We start from the raw sequence: 13,191 nt of genomic DNA, 5'->3' as shown, positions 1-13,191 counted from the left end.
GGAAAGAGCTTTTAATGCTGCTTTAAGTGAGATGGGAAGCCAGTGAGTAGGGAGGGTTTTGAACATGGGGAAACAGAGCACATTTTGGCTTTAAAAGGTCCCTCTGGCTGTTTTGTTGAATGTAGTCTGTAGAAGAAGAGACAGTACTCAGGAGGGTAAGGTGATGGTTTGTTGGGCCAAGGTTTTAGTTGTTTCCGTAGTGGAGGTGGTGAGCATGAAATATTTTGGAGGTAGAACTTGTAGGATTTCCTGATGTTTGTGGTATATGAGCAAATGAGACTAAAGACTGTTGCAAGGCTTGGCCTATGTAGCTCCATTGATTTAGATCGGGAAGACTCCCAGAGTGAAGGGAGGTAGACAGGGCAAGATCTGAAGCTCAGTTTTGGACATGCGACTCAGAAACATCTTGAGAGAAGCTTTAAGGAAAAGGTATTGTCGTTCTTGATGAGTCAAAGTTTTTGCACAAAGTCACAGCATTTAAAAAAAAACAGCTATGTGCTAAAGTATGAGTAGTTTATTCCTTCTGAGTTTGTGTTTTATCTGAAATTGTGAATATTTTTGGTGCAGGAAGGGATGGTTATAACTTTTTACAATGCAATATGGAAGTTACATGTTTTCTTATTTTTTTTAACCTTAGAATTTAGGGCATGTTTTCTCATTCTAATTTTGTAGGATTTGGTGACCAAAACATTTTTAACCTACCTATGGATTACTGTTTTCTGAATCAACCTACTCCTCTACTTCATGACATGGGAGTGCTTTTATAGAAACATACTTTCTCTATCATATAGTTTAGAAGCCTTATCTATACTTTTCTCTTGAATTGTGAAAAGACACACCCAGTATTCCAAATGGGCAGGTCTTACCTTTACTATTTATGTTATTTGAATTTTAACTGCACTCATCTGTGAGGCTTGTGATTTTTGTGGGCCTGTTTAAAGCTATCTTAACGTAAAGAACTTATGTTATCTTGATGCCTCTCATATGTAAGGATTCATAAATCTCAAGACACGCCTCCCCGCAAAACAGTGCTGCAAACTTTGCCTTGTACCCATGGCCACTTCTTCCTTTGTTCACCTGCACTGTATCTCTCTCTTTTCTAAGTGGGGCTTGTGCTTATTTAAAGGTTTATGTTTGTTCTTTTTATGTTTTAAGTTCTTAGTATTTATCAGGCTTTCAAGAATATTGCAGCAAAATGAACTCATAAAAATGAATGCATTTAATGATGCACAATTGATTGCTATTGGATTGGATGGCATTTAGGCTTAAATAGTTTTTAACAATTGGACCAGCAAAATGATCCCCCCCCACCTCTTATTTTTAAACTAGAGGCCCAGTGCATGAAATTTGTGCATGGGTAGGGTCCCTAGGCCTGGCTGGCGATCAGGGCTGAATGGGGCCTGCTGGCTGCTGGCTGGGGCCTTCCTCGTTCTGTGTCACCCCCTGGTGGTCTGCGCATGTCATAGTGAGCGATCGAACTCTCGGTCTCCCAGTCCAACTCCCGAGGGGACACTTTGCATATTAGCCTTTTATAGATATAGATTCCCTGTTAGCCATAACCATGGGCATCATTCACACATTAGAAAAAGACCCCACTATTCTAGAGGCCAAGGCTGCACTTGTCTGCAGTGGAAGTTCCCTGTGCTCCGTGGTCACAGATCAGTGAGGTCTCACTCCCTTGGCTGCCTTTGATTGGTATTGATATTTAATGACATTTTTATTTTGATAAGAAGAGATAGAGAATAAGAAGTCTCCTTATGGGAGGAGAGTGGGGATGAATAAAGATCTTGGGAGTGAGTTAGGGCAGAGGGAGCAAAAGGGATGATGTCTGGGTAACTCTGAAGATAAATTCTTTTTATTTTATTTTTTAAAAAATCTTTATTGTTGCAAGTATTTGACTTCTATGATTGTTGCTATGAGCTGGCCAAGTTTATCCTCCACCCCACCGCCCCCCGCTTCTTTTTTTTGCAAGAAATAAACAGAAACCATGGAGATGTCTGTGACCAGTGTTACATCTGGAGTCTTTCTCATACTCAAGTCCCCTAAGTATCTAAATTTCTGTGTTAAAAGGAAGTGTGAAATGTTCTTGCCTTTACACATGTGTTTTGGTAGTTGCTTTTTAGCTGCAAAGAACACTTAAGCGTCTTTAGGGAAAACAGTGTTTCTTGCAGGCATCTGGGTCATAGGGAAAGGAAACATCGCTGGTCTTCTACCCTCTGTGACTGGCCATGTGGCATCGGGCTTTCTCTTTGAGATTCTTCAGTCCACTGGCCTAATCATCTCATCATTCTGAGCTTGAGCATGTCTCTTAATGGCCGTCTCAGCCCTGTTTCCCTTATCGTCTTACATATCATAGCCAGCAGACCCATATTGTTGTTTTCTAACTTCAAAGTTATGAAGGAGGATCATATTTGCCAGTGAATCTTTCTGAGCTGCCCCAGACAGCCCATGATTTGACCATTTGGGGATCTTTGGGGTCTTTTTAAGTAGTTGGTGGGTAGGGCAGCCTGTAGAAGGGAGGTAGTATCGTGGCCAAGCCATTTAGGACAACGTACCTTTATCTGATTCCTCACCTATGAAATGAGCATAACAATGCTTTGTCTGCCTCACAAAGTTAATTATTACAAAGATAAAACATGTGGCTTTGGAAGCTTTTCTAAAAAATATACAGATGAGGAATATTTTTGTAAATCCTTTTCAATACAATATCTTAAATTTTCCCTAGACATTTCACCAAACCAGAATTGTCGTGCTAATAAAAGTTTGAATGAAGGACCGAGTGAATGAATGTGAGAGGGAGTGGAGTGGAGTGATTACACACACAGACTTTGGAGCTTGGCTTTCCAGGTCAGAGTCCTGGACAGCCTGTTTAATGTTGTAAGGCCTCAGTTTATTTTCCTTCTACAAACTGGGGATAATAATACCTTACTCAAGAGTTTATGAGTCTTGAATGAGTTAATACATGTGGTGCACTTAGAAGAGTGCTTGATATAAAGCACGACAATTTTCTATGATGATTCAGGGCTGTCAGATTTTTGAGATTGATTTGTTTGCTTTAATACACATGGAGTGCAACATCTAAATTTTAAAAATAACATTTGTGAAATGAGTTATAAAAATATCTCAGAATATGTTTATTTCAATGATGACCAAGAATACCAAGAAGGGCTTTAAAATATTGAATGTTAGGCCCAGGTGACTATTTTGAATTGCTTTTCATAGTTTAGTTTGGGCAGATGTAAATTTCTAAGTCATTTGTACTCTTAATAAGATGGAAAATTATGTCATGTAGAGCAACAAAAAAATTATTTGCTCATGTCTTTCAGTGAGCAAATTGACTAGGTTTATTTGAATTCTTACAGGTAAAAATAATCACTATAACTAAAGTATTTAAAGGAAGGATAGTTTTTCATCTTTGTTGCCCTTACAACATGTTTATGTGCTTTATGAACAAATCTTGATCTCATAACCAAGAAGTGCTGTTTCACGGAGCAGGGCTAAGCTGGGTGTGATAGCCATGGCCGAGATCTGGGGGGATGTGTTCCCCCACCCAGTTCCCCTGATCCCTGTGCCCCACCCCCTTTCCCATTTAATGCACACATTTGAAAACGGAGCTGTTGATTTTTCTCTTCATCTATATCATACATGATACATTTATTTTGAATGCCTACCGCGCTCTGGGCCCTGAGCTAGGAAACTGTCTGCTTGGCCAGTTCTTCCCAAAGCCCTCCCTACATCTTGTACTTGAAGCTGCTATGAACTCAGCAACTTCTGCTTACAAATGGCTCACCAGGGCAGTCTCTTTGCTTCCCTCCCTGAGCGACTGGGGACTTTTTCCCTGAGAGTATCTAGAGGAAGTTGAACTGGAGGCAGAAGAGAGACATATGCCAATTAGAAATGAATTCAATAGGGGGGGGGGGCGGATAGCAGAAATTATATTTAAATTCCATGGAGCTGTAAATTCTTCAGTAGTGACATTTTATGGAGTAATAGATTTATGTTCACCAGCCAGAGAAACCCCAAACACCATTTATTTGTGGCATTGCTGCTATATAACTACTATCCAATAACATTCTTAGAAATAAATGTTTCAAACTCAAATAAAATCTTCAACTAAGTTGAGGGTTGTCTTTCAATATTTCTTTGTTGCCTCTCAGGACCATTGTGGACTGAGAAGTGAAGGTGCTGTGTCCTTTGCTGCCTTTAGTTTTATCTTTCTGAGTACAATGTGATACAAGGGAGCTCTGCACACCCCAATAAACACGTCTTCCACAGCTCCTAAATATGCCTGTCTCCCATTAGGGATTAGGCATGTCTAAATGCGTCATTTATTTTGGAAAATTTAAGGAGGTGGAAATTGATATATGGTCTTGCTATCCTAGTTGAGTCAGATTAAAACTATATGATGTAATTAATTTAATAAACTGGGAAATAAATGGCTTAACATCTTGCTGCTATGAAACTGGAAGTGTGTAGAAAAATACTGGGATTCACATTAATAAGAATGTTGAAGTTTGGGTGGTTTGGCTGTAGGGATCTGGTGAATCTCTCCATGCTAAAGTCTGTCAGATACCATCCCTATTTTGAGGCAAATAGTAGGGATCATATATTGTTGATGAGCAGCATAAAATTAAAATCCTACCTAGAAAGAGATTTGGGTAAGTTAGATAGACATTTAGGATACTTAAATATGGAATTTATTAACTTTTAAATTGTTTTTAAAAGTATCTACTTTGACTAAACAGCTGTGAAGGGCTTTGCTGGGTGTAAATGATAAGCCTAGAATAGATCAATGTAAGAATTCCTGCTCTGAAGAGCTTCCCACATAATTCAAATGGATTCTAAAACAACTTTTTCAGTATCATATTCAGGAAGCTGTGGCATGGTTCTCTCTTTTGAGGTATAAAATGTTAAATAATTTGTGGTTGAGTAATTGAGATTTGGTTTGGGTAAGGAAAGATATTGGCAACTGAAAGTTGAAAGGAACTTTGGCTATTTATAGGTGGTCTAGAAACATGTAACTCGACCAACTTATTCTATAATTAATGTTTTTACTAGAGTTACTGAGTGTGTGTCTGTTTATTTCTCTCTGGTCCAAATAATACAGTCAAAGCTATGATCTGTCATCTGATAGAAGTTATTTGGATCAAGGTAGAAGTAAATTTGTATGTATATTTTTAAACTAAATAATTGATGATTAATATTTTTACTTATTATTTAAAACATGGATATATATGATTTAGTATTTCCAGACGAAAATTCTTTTGAATTGTAGCATTTTCTCATCATTCTGTATTATAGCATAATCAAACAGTGTCATTACACTGGATATTTTATGTAATTGTATAGTGTATTAATCCTTTGCTCCAGTTTCTTTTTTTCTTTTTTTTTAATTTTTTAAAAAATATATTTTTTATTGATTTCTTACAGAGAGGAAGGGAGACGGATAGAGAGTTAGAAACATCGAAGAGAGAGAAACATCGATCAGCTGCCTCCTGCACACCCCCTACTGGGTATGTGCCTGCAACCAAGGTACATGCCCTTGACCGGAATCAAACCTGGGACCCTTGAGTCCGCAGGCCAACGCTCTATCCATTGAGCCAAACCGGTTAGGGCTGCTCCGGTTTCTTTGTGAAAGGTTCATGTATTTAAGAACAGAGGGCTGGTAGATTATGTATTAAATGAGTGAAGCTGATGACTGAAAAATACAGACCTCATAAAAGTTTGGGTTTTGGTAGAAAATGTTAGCTAGAATTTTTAGAATACAAAATAAACCCACACACCACCCCCCCCCCCCCCCCCCCCCCCCCCCCCCCCCGACAAATTCTGTCTGCAAGTGAGATCTGGCCCAGGCACCATGACCTTGTGACCCCTATCTTGAAAGTCAAGGTGGTTATTTGCTATCTGTTGTGTAACATACTACTACAAAACTTAGTGGTCTAAAATAATTTTCTTTCTTGCTTCTGAAGGATTATATAGTAATCAAGTTCTTTCTTGGGGTCCATCAAGCAAAGAGGCCTGAGGCGGGGTCACCAAAGCTTCTTATTTCTGGGTTTGTTTTGGGTCATCTCTTTCTGCTTGCACAGCTTCTCCACATGATCAGCTTGGGCTTCCTCCTAGCGTGGTGGTATCAGGATAGTCAGACTTCCTACACAGTGAGCATTCTACTTCTGGGTGGAACCTGCCAGGCTTCTCAGGGCCTAGCTTCACAAGTTACTCAGTGCCACTTGGCCATAATGTATTGGCAAACTAATTATTGGCCAACTCAGATTCAAGATCTTGGAATAATAGGTCTCACCTCTGAGTGAGGGAATGGCTTGCACATAGGGAAGCCATTATCAGTAGGCAACAAGCATCTGTCCTTATCTGCCTTTCCTGAGTTTACTAGCTTCTACTGTAATACAGAAACTTCCGTTCCTTGGAGCTTGACTTCAGAATTCTCCACTAGAAGAGCATTTTTCTTTACCCTAATTTTTCTTTATCCTTAGCAGTAGATAGATTCCGTATCCTATATTTGGGAGTTGATATTTGATATTTTTGGAAGGGTTGAGTTCTTATTATTTGTAGTTTAATTTAGGTCTTTTTTATTTTCTTTCCACCAAAAGCTTATGCTTGATTCTTAAAAAATATTTTTCAAAAAAGGATGTAAATTTGAATTTGGGAAGAATAGAGTCCTGGGAAATGAGATACTCCTTGCAAAGAACATGTTCCTTTTATTTGATAGCAGCAAAGTTGCCAAAGGCCCTTATTTATTTACATCTGTCCAGTGATATTTGTGCTAAGGGACTATTGGACACAAATGTAGTACTTGTGAGTACATGATATTTTTGAGATGATAGAGTACTTTTGGAAGACATCCCAGAGGCTATATAAAAATTAATTATTAGTATTTGAATTACTTGGTTTTTCTACTCCCAGTACATGCATTATATTTAGCAGTTTTCTGGTAACAGTTATAATTGAGCCTTCATACCTCAGTAGCATCACTGCAGGATTTCCTTTCTTCTTTGTTTACAAACCTGTGCTTTATTATGACTATTACTAAACTGTATTTGCTTCTTGACACACTTCCTTCACAGCAAGGAGAGAGATAAATGGCTAGGATAACCTCTGAACTCCAGGGGACCAGGAGAGTGTGTTTCCCTTAAAAAAGGGAATTTTTAAAAAACTGTACCTTTAGATTAGAATATGTTTACATTTCTTTAAAAATACATTGTAGCCCTAACCAGTTTGGCTCACCGGATAGAGTGTCAGCCTACAGACTCAAGGGTCCCAGGTTCGATTCCGGTCAAGGGCATGTGCCTTGGTTGCGGGCACATCCCCAGTGGAGGGCGTGCAAGAGGCAGCTGATCAATGTTTCTCTCTCATCGATGTTTCTGACTCTCTATCCCTCTCCCCCCCTCTCTATAAAAAATCAATAAAAAATAAAAAAAAATAAAAAAAATACATTGTATTTCAGTTTAAGACTGTCATTGTTTTTGTGAGAACCTACTGCCTCAATTTAAATTATTGGAATGATGGTAATGTTTTGTCAGTTGATTTAATTCCTCAGATTTTAGGTCATTTAGAGAACCACATTTTCACTAAATATTTTTCATTCCTATAGTACAGATTGATAATCATATCATCTCCATTTTGCAAGCAAAGGAAGAAACTACAGTTGACTCTTCCTACTCCTCCTCACTAGGATAACTTGCATCAGATGCAATTTAATGAAAGCTCTCAAACAAACTACTTTATTCCTACCTATGATTGCAGACATATACAAAACCATAGCATCTGAATTCACCTTAAAAAATAACATACATAAAGCAGTGATATACACAGCACAAAATAGTTCAGGGAGGGGCAGGAACAACTTTTAAAAATTAAAGTGTAAGTGTGAAAAAGGGATAGGATGAAAGTCCCTACTTATTTCTATTTAAGATGTCATGTGATAATATTTTACAGTGTACTGTGGGTCAATGTATGCATGTGTATATGACCATATGACACACACATATATAATACATTCTCTTTCCCACACATACACATACACAGATAATTATTTGCAGTTAGTTTTAGGATAATTCTTACATGCTGCTCTGTGCAGTTGTTTGAATCACATTGGAAAGCACTTTCTTCACAAAATAGGAAAGACCAGGAAATAAAAAGGTTGATTTGGTGTGACTAAGATTCCTTTGTTTAACTGTACAGTGTGATGAATAATTTTCTTCCTTAGTAGTTCTGTGAAGGGCTGACTCACTGTGGTTTTCATGCAGAGACTTGGTGACGGATTACACACTCATTGTCATGCTATTCCAAGTAGGAGAGAACTTGGAAATACTGTCCATACCTCCTGGGCCTAAAGAGCCATTCATGTGATGTGATTTCATTCCACCCATGGGTCCATCTGACCCAGGGCCCATTGGAAAATTAGGCTTGTTATGTCTAGCAGGTTCTGCCTTCATTAATGTATACATGTTGTCTGCAGAGTTGGTTGAATCTGCTGGACTAGGATGATGGGTGTTCCTGGTGGCCCTCCATGTCCCAGGGGACCTACATAGTTCCTAGAAGATGCTGAGGAGTATGGTACTGAATCGGCATTTGTTGGGTTTGGCCAAGGTCTGTCACCATCTGGACCCATGTTCATTCTAGGCCTTCTAGGGCCACCTAAAACATTTAGTAGGTATCTCATTGCACCTCCATAGCTTTGTGGTCTAAGGGCACCATTCCTCTTGGAGGTGCCATTCTGGGCATTGGCCGACCCGTATTTGGAGGTCCTTGTTGTCCATTTGGGCCCATTCTATTGGGATGTGATGGCTGACTTCCTGGGACCCCTCCAAGTGCCTGGTTAGGTAGGTATCCTCACTGTGGGTCTTGGACCTCCAGGGTACTGAGGTGACATAAAAGGCTGAAAGGACCCTGGTGGTACAGGACCTACTGGCATGCCATCTCCTGGGGGAATGGTCCTTGGCACTGGACTGGGGAGCTGCTGCAGCACTATCATCATGGAAGGCTTTTGCTTCCCTTGAATGTTCACATGTTTCCTGTCTTTCTGGAGCTGCACAGTAGAGATCCCACAAGATACACCAAGAATGTAACAATCCTGGTGGCTCCCCTAATGTGATGTCCCCACCCCCCCCTTATCTCTGATGAAAACATTTGGGCCAATTTCTGAGCTCCCACATGGGCCAGACATTCATATACATAGAGTGCTAACTTCTCCCAGGCCTGGCTGCTGGACGGGACAGTGCTGCTGTTACTCTTGCCTTTGCCGTACATGCTTGTGCCAAGAGCAGCTCCCATGTGGACTCTTGAGCAACACGGGTTTGAACTGTGCAGGCCCACTTATATGTGGATTTTCTTCAATAAATATATTGGAAAATTTGTTGGAGATTTGTGACAATTTGGAAAAAACCCCACAGGCGAGCCTTATGATTCTCTTTTCTCTAGCTTACTTTATTGTAAGAATACAGTATATAATACATGAAACATACAAAATATTTGTGAACCAACTGTTTATGTTATTTGTAAGGGTTCAGGTCAACAATAGGCTATTAGTAGTTAAGTTTTTGGGGAGTCAAAAGTTATAAGTCGATTTTCAACTGTTGGGGTTGGGGTGGTGGTGCCCCCTCTCCCCTTCCTCCGCCCATTGTTCAAGAGTCAACTGTATTCTCTTTTGAGCTTAGTTTGAAGCCTGAAGCTTGAAATCACAGTCCAGGCTAGGTAACCATAAAACGAAAGGCCCATTCTAATAGCTTTCTATAGATTTCAGTCAAGCTTAAGAGTTTGTTAATCTGCTTAAAGCAAAATCTCTTCAAACAATAAGCCAAATTGTTAGATCTTTGTTTCCCAAACTGTGTGTGGAACACGGTTACTATGTGTTCTATTAGAAAAGGGCTTTGTGGTCTAATGTTTTGGTGTAAACAAAGTTTCCTGCAGGACTTCTTGTAGCATGTAATATCTTAGCATGTATTATGAATTCCTAAAAAATTTTGTGGCAGGAAACATATTCCTAGGAGCCTTTTATTTATTTTTTTAAAGAACACTTATTATTGATGTTCCAGGGAACACGATTCGTGAAATCTGAAAATATTGCTTTCTCTTTATCTGCAGAAACATTGCATAATTTGGAATCAGGAACATATTTTTAGTAGTTGTTAATGTTAAATTGCCCTTCTTCTGTTGGCCACCATCCATTTCACTCATACAGGCATTCCCTGCAGGGTCTCCCGTTAGTGAACATGTTTCCACAGTAAGAATGTTGTTTACTTTTTAATACCCAAGCCTCACAGCACATAAGTCTTCTAATATGACAATTTTCAGCTTATGTTCTTTTGGAGGGAACATCTATATGTATGCCTGCAAACCCAGTACGAATTTTTAAACACAAATGTGGGGGAAATAATTCGAGTTATTTTTTTTAGTATGTTGTGGACATTGTGAAAACATACACAGTGTTGGCCCAAAGGACATCTGCCATGTCACTGCCCAGAAACAACATGTAATGTCACTAGTTCTTGATCTTCAATAAGCAGCATTCTAAGCATTTTGCAGTCAACATGATCATTTGTTGATTATGTGTTGGAGGTTTGCTGTGTGTTATGTTTTAGGAAACTGGTTGAGGGTCTTGGGTAGTCATGTAGTATGTGACTTTTTCCATTTAAAAGAATAGGACAACCTCAGTGTTTTTAAATTTATTTTATTTTATTATTTTCAGAACATAGGTTTTCAGGCAAGTTAGAGGCGATGTTAACTCATTTAATCCTCATAACAACCCAGGCAGGTAGGTGATATCCCCAGTTGACACCTGCAGAACTGGAGTGACCTGCTTGAGGTCCTACAGCTAGAAAGTGGCACAGCTGGGATTTGAACCTGGGCAGTCTGCTGTCCGTCTTCCCCGCTCTGTCACTCACAGAAATTATTTGTTTCCAACTTTTGTAAACTGAATGTGGTTTCTAGAAGTAGATACAGAGCAAGATAAACTACAGCGGAGTGCTCGATTGTCTGGTCGTTTGTGTTCACTTTTATAGCAATAAAAACTCCGCTCTCTTTGGTATTGCGAGAAGGCTATCCAATCTGGGTTCTGAGCAGGGTGCTGCTGGTAAAGTCGGCACTTTGGGAGATCACCTTCACTACTTTCAGGCCCCAAGATACCATTTACTGCCACAAAGTAATAAATAGTTTTACTAAATTCTCTTTGCCGTTTGGTAAATAATTTGGTGTGGTCCTGAGGAGTCTCCTGGCATTTTGTGGTCAGCTATTCATGTAACTGGGGCAAACTAGATCATAGAGGAAAAGAAAAACAAATATTTATTGAGTACTGTCTATGTTCCAATGTTTAAAATAGAATTTGTTTGATCCTCATAGGTAAGAATTACTATCCTTGTCTGTCTTAAAGAAGAGAAAACTCACATACATGGAACAGACAGCCTCAGGTCACACAGCTTGTGTGCGGATCAATTCTGGATTGAACGGGGGTCCTTTGCATTCTATTGAGAGGCCTAGATGCTGCTGTTATCTCTCTTCAATTTCTCTGCATTCAAAGCAAGGGTGTGAATAGCAGTGGGGCCTTGGTCATGGGAAGGATCTGCTGTGGAAGGCCGTGACCTGGTTCTTTTAAAAAAATATATATCTTTATTGATTTCAGAGAGGAAGGGGGGGGGGAGAAAGAGAGAGAGAGGGAGACAGAGAGAGAGAGAGGGAGAGAGAGAGAGAGAGAGAGAGAGAGAGAGACATCAATAATGAGAATCATTGATCAGCTGCCTCCTGCACGCCCCCTAGTGGGGATCAAGCCTGCAACCGGGGCCTGTGCCTTTGGCTGGAATCAAACCCAGGATCCTTCTGTCCATAGGCCGACTCTCTATCCACTGAATCAAACCAGCTAGGGCTGTCACCTGGTTCTTTCAGAGCAGCAATCTGGGCTGTGGTGGGGCCACAGGAGCTGATGGAGAAGTAAAGGTACCTGTATACTGGATGGAGGAGAGAGCTCTAGTCTGGGGCCCCTCTTCTTTCTCTACTCGTTGGCATTTATAAACTGGAAACCCTTCAAATGCATTAAAAATCTCCCATGTGACACAGTAACAAGATATACCTTTAAAATATACTGCTGTCACCACTACCACCACCCTCATTGACATTTGACGGTTGTATTTTCCTACAAAAGCTGAATAGTCAGATTTAACTCTTGAAACAGTACAGTGAAACAGCTGTGAAGCTACATCGCCTGCAGGTCTTCCCTAACTAGACAGTCCCAGTACCTTCCTTCTCTGTTGCATGAGAACTTCCCACTGGAATCTAAATAAGCAATTCTGTTCTGCTGTGCAAGTGTGGAGATGTCACACACTAGCTACCGAACAACTCTGTCCACTTAATAAAGTCATTCAAATACTTTAGGGGCCACAACAACATTGAAGTCTTAGCCTACCACACACCCAAAAGTATCAAAATAAAATGGCTTATTTGCTGGTTCAAAAGCGCTTTTCATTAAATTACAGAAAATGTTGAAGAAGGTGATTGAAGAAGGTGGTGAGTGAGGGCTGGCTGGGTGCTGCAGAGCTTAGCCATGGATATTTTTTCAATGCAAATAGATTTCTCAGTTTATAGCTGACAACCAAGTGATCAACTCACCACAGCTCTTTCTGGAGCTTGCCTACTTTTAGGCAAAGTAATTTGGAACTTGACAGGAGGCCAAAGGTTGGGGAATTGCCTTATTCTTGGTCCTAAACCTAGACCCGTTTTATAAATAGTTGATTCCCAGGCCAAGGTGTCCCTGAATGACATGTCCTGCTGCCACAAATGGCTAATCTTAGCACGAATAGCACTCTGTGCCCACTCCAAGCGCCCCTCTCTCAGAGGGATGCCACCCTGCACTGCTGTACCAGATGGAGTTTTTTGGGTGAGGACTGCATGCTCTCCTAGTTGTCTCCCAAGATTCTGTACCTTTTTAAGCCCCTTGACATGTCCTTATAGATTCTTGACATTATGTCCATTGCCCCTGTGCCTGGAAAAATGGTTTGCTTGGAGCGATCTTCCCAAAGTGCTACGTCTGCAGCCCCAGTGCAGGAAAGGGGAAGGATGTATGAACCCCGTGCTGCTGGGGAACCCAGACATGATGGGATTGTCTTGAGAAAGAGGTCCTGCCAGGCTGCCTGACTCCCTGGACAACCTGCCTCTCTGGGGAGAAGAAAGCCATGCATTTTGTCTCAG

At 40.3% G+C, this 13,191-nt stretch overlaps 1 protein-coding gene and 1 pseudogene across 3 annotated transcripts in view; one reads left to right on the top strand and one right to left on the bottom strand.

Annotated features, from left to right (window-relative positions):
• The window catches only part of ARHGAP18 (Rho GTPase activating protein 18), a 161,692-nt gene that overhangs the window by 43,617 nt on the left and 104,884 nt on the right, over positions 1-13,191 (top strand). The window lies entirely within an intron of this gene.
• LOC107181597 lies at positions 8,170-9,280 on the bottom strand (annotated as a pseudogene).

Source organism: Myotis davidii, unplaced genomic scaffold (genome assembly GCF_000327345.1).
Source record: "Myotis davidii unplaced genomic scaffold, ASM32734v1 scaffold147, whole genome shotgun sequence".
Lineage (NCBI taxonomy): Eukaryota > Metazoa > Chordata > Mammalia > Chiroptera > Vespertilionidae > Myotis > Myotis davidii.
The sequence above is the reverse complement of the archived record's forward strand: the minus strand, read 5'-3'. Positions and strand labels throughout refer to the sequence as shown.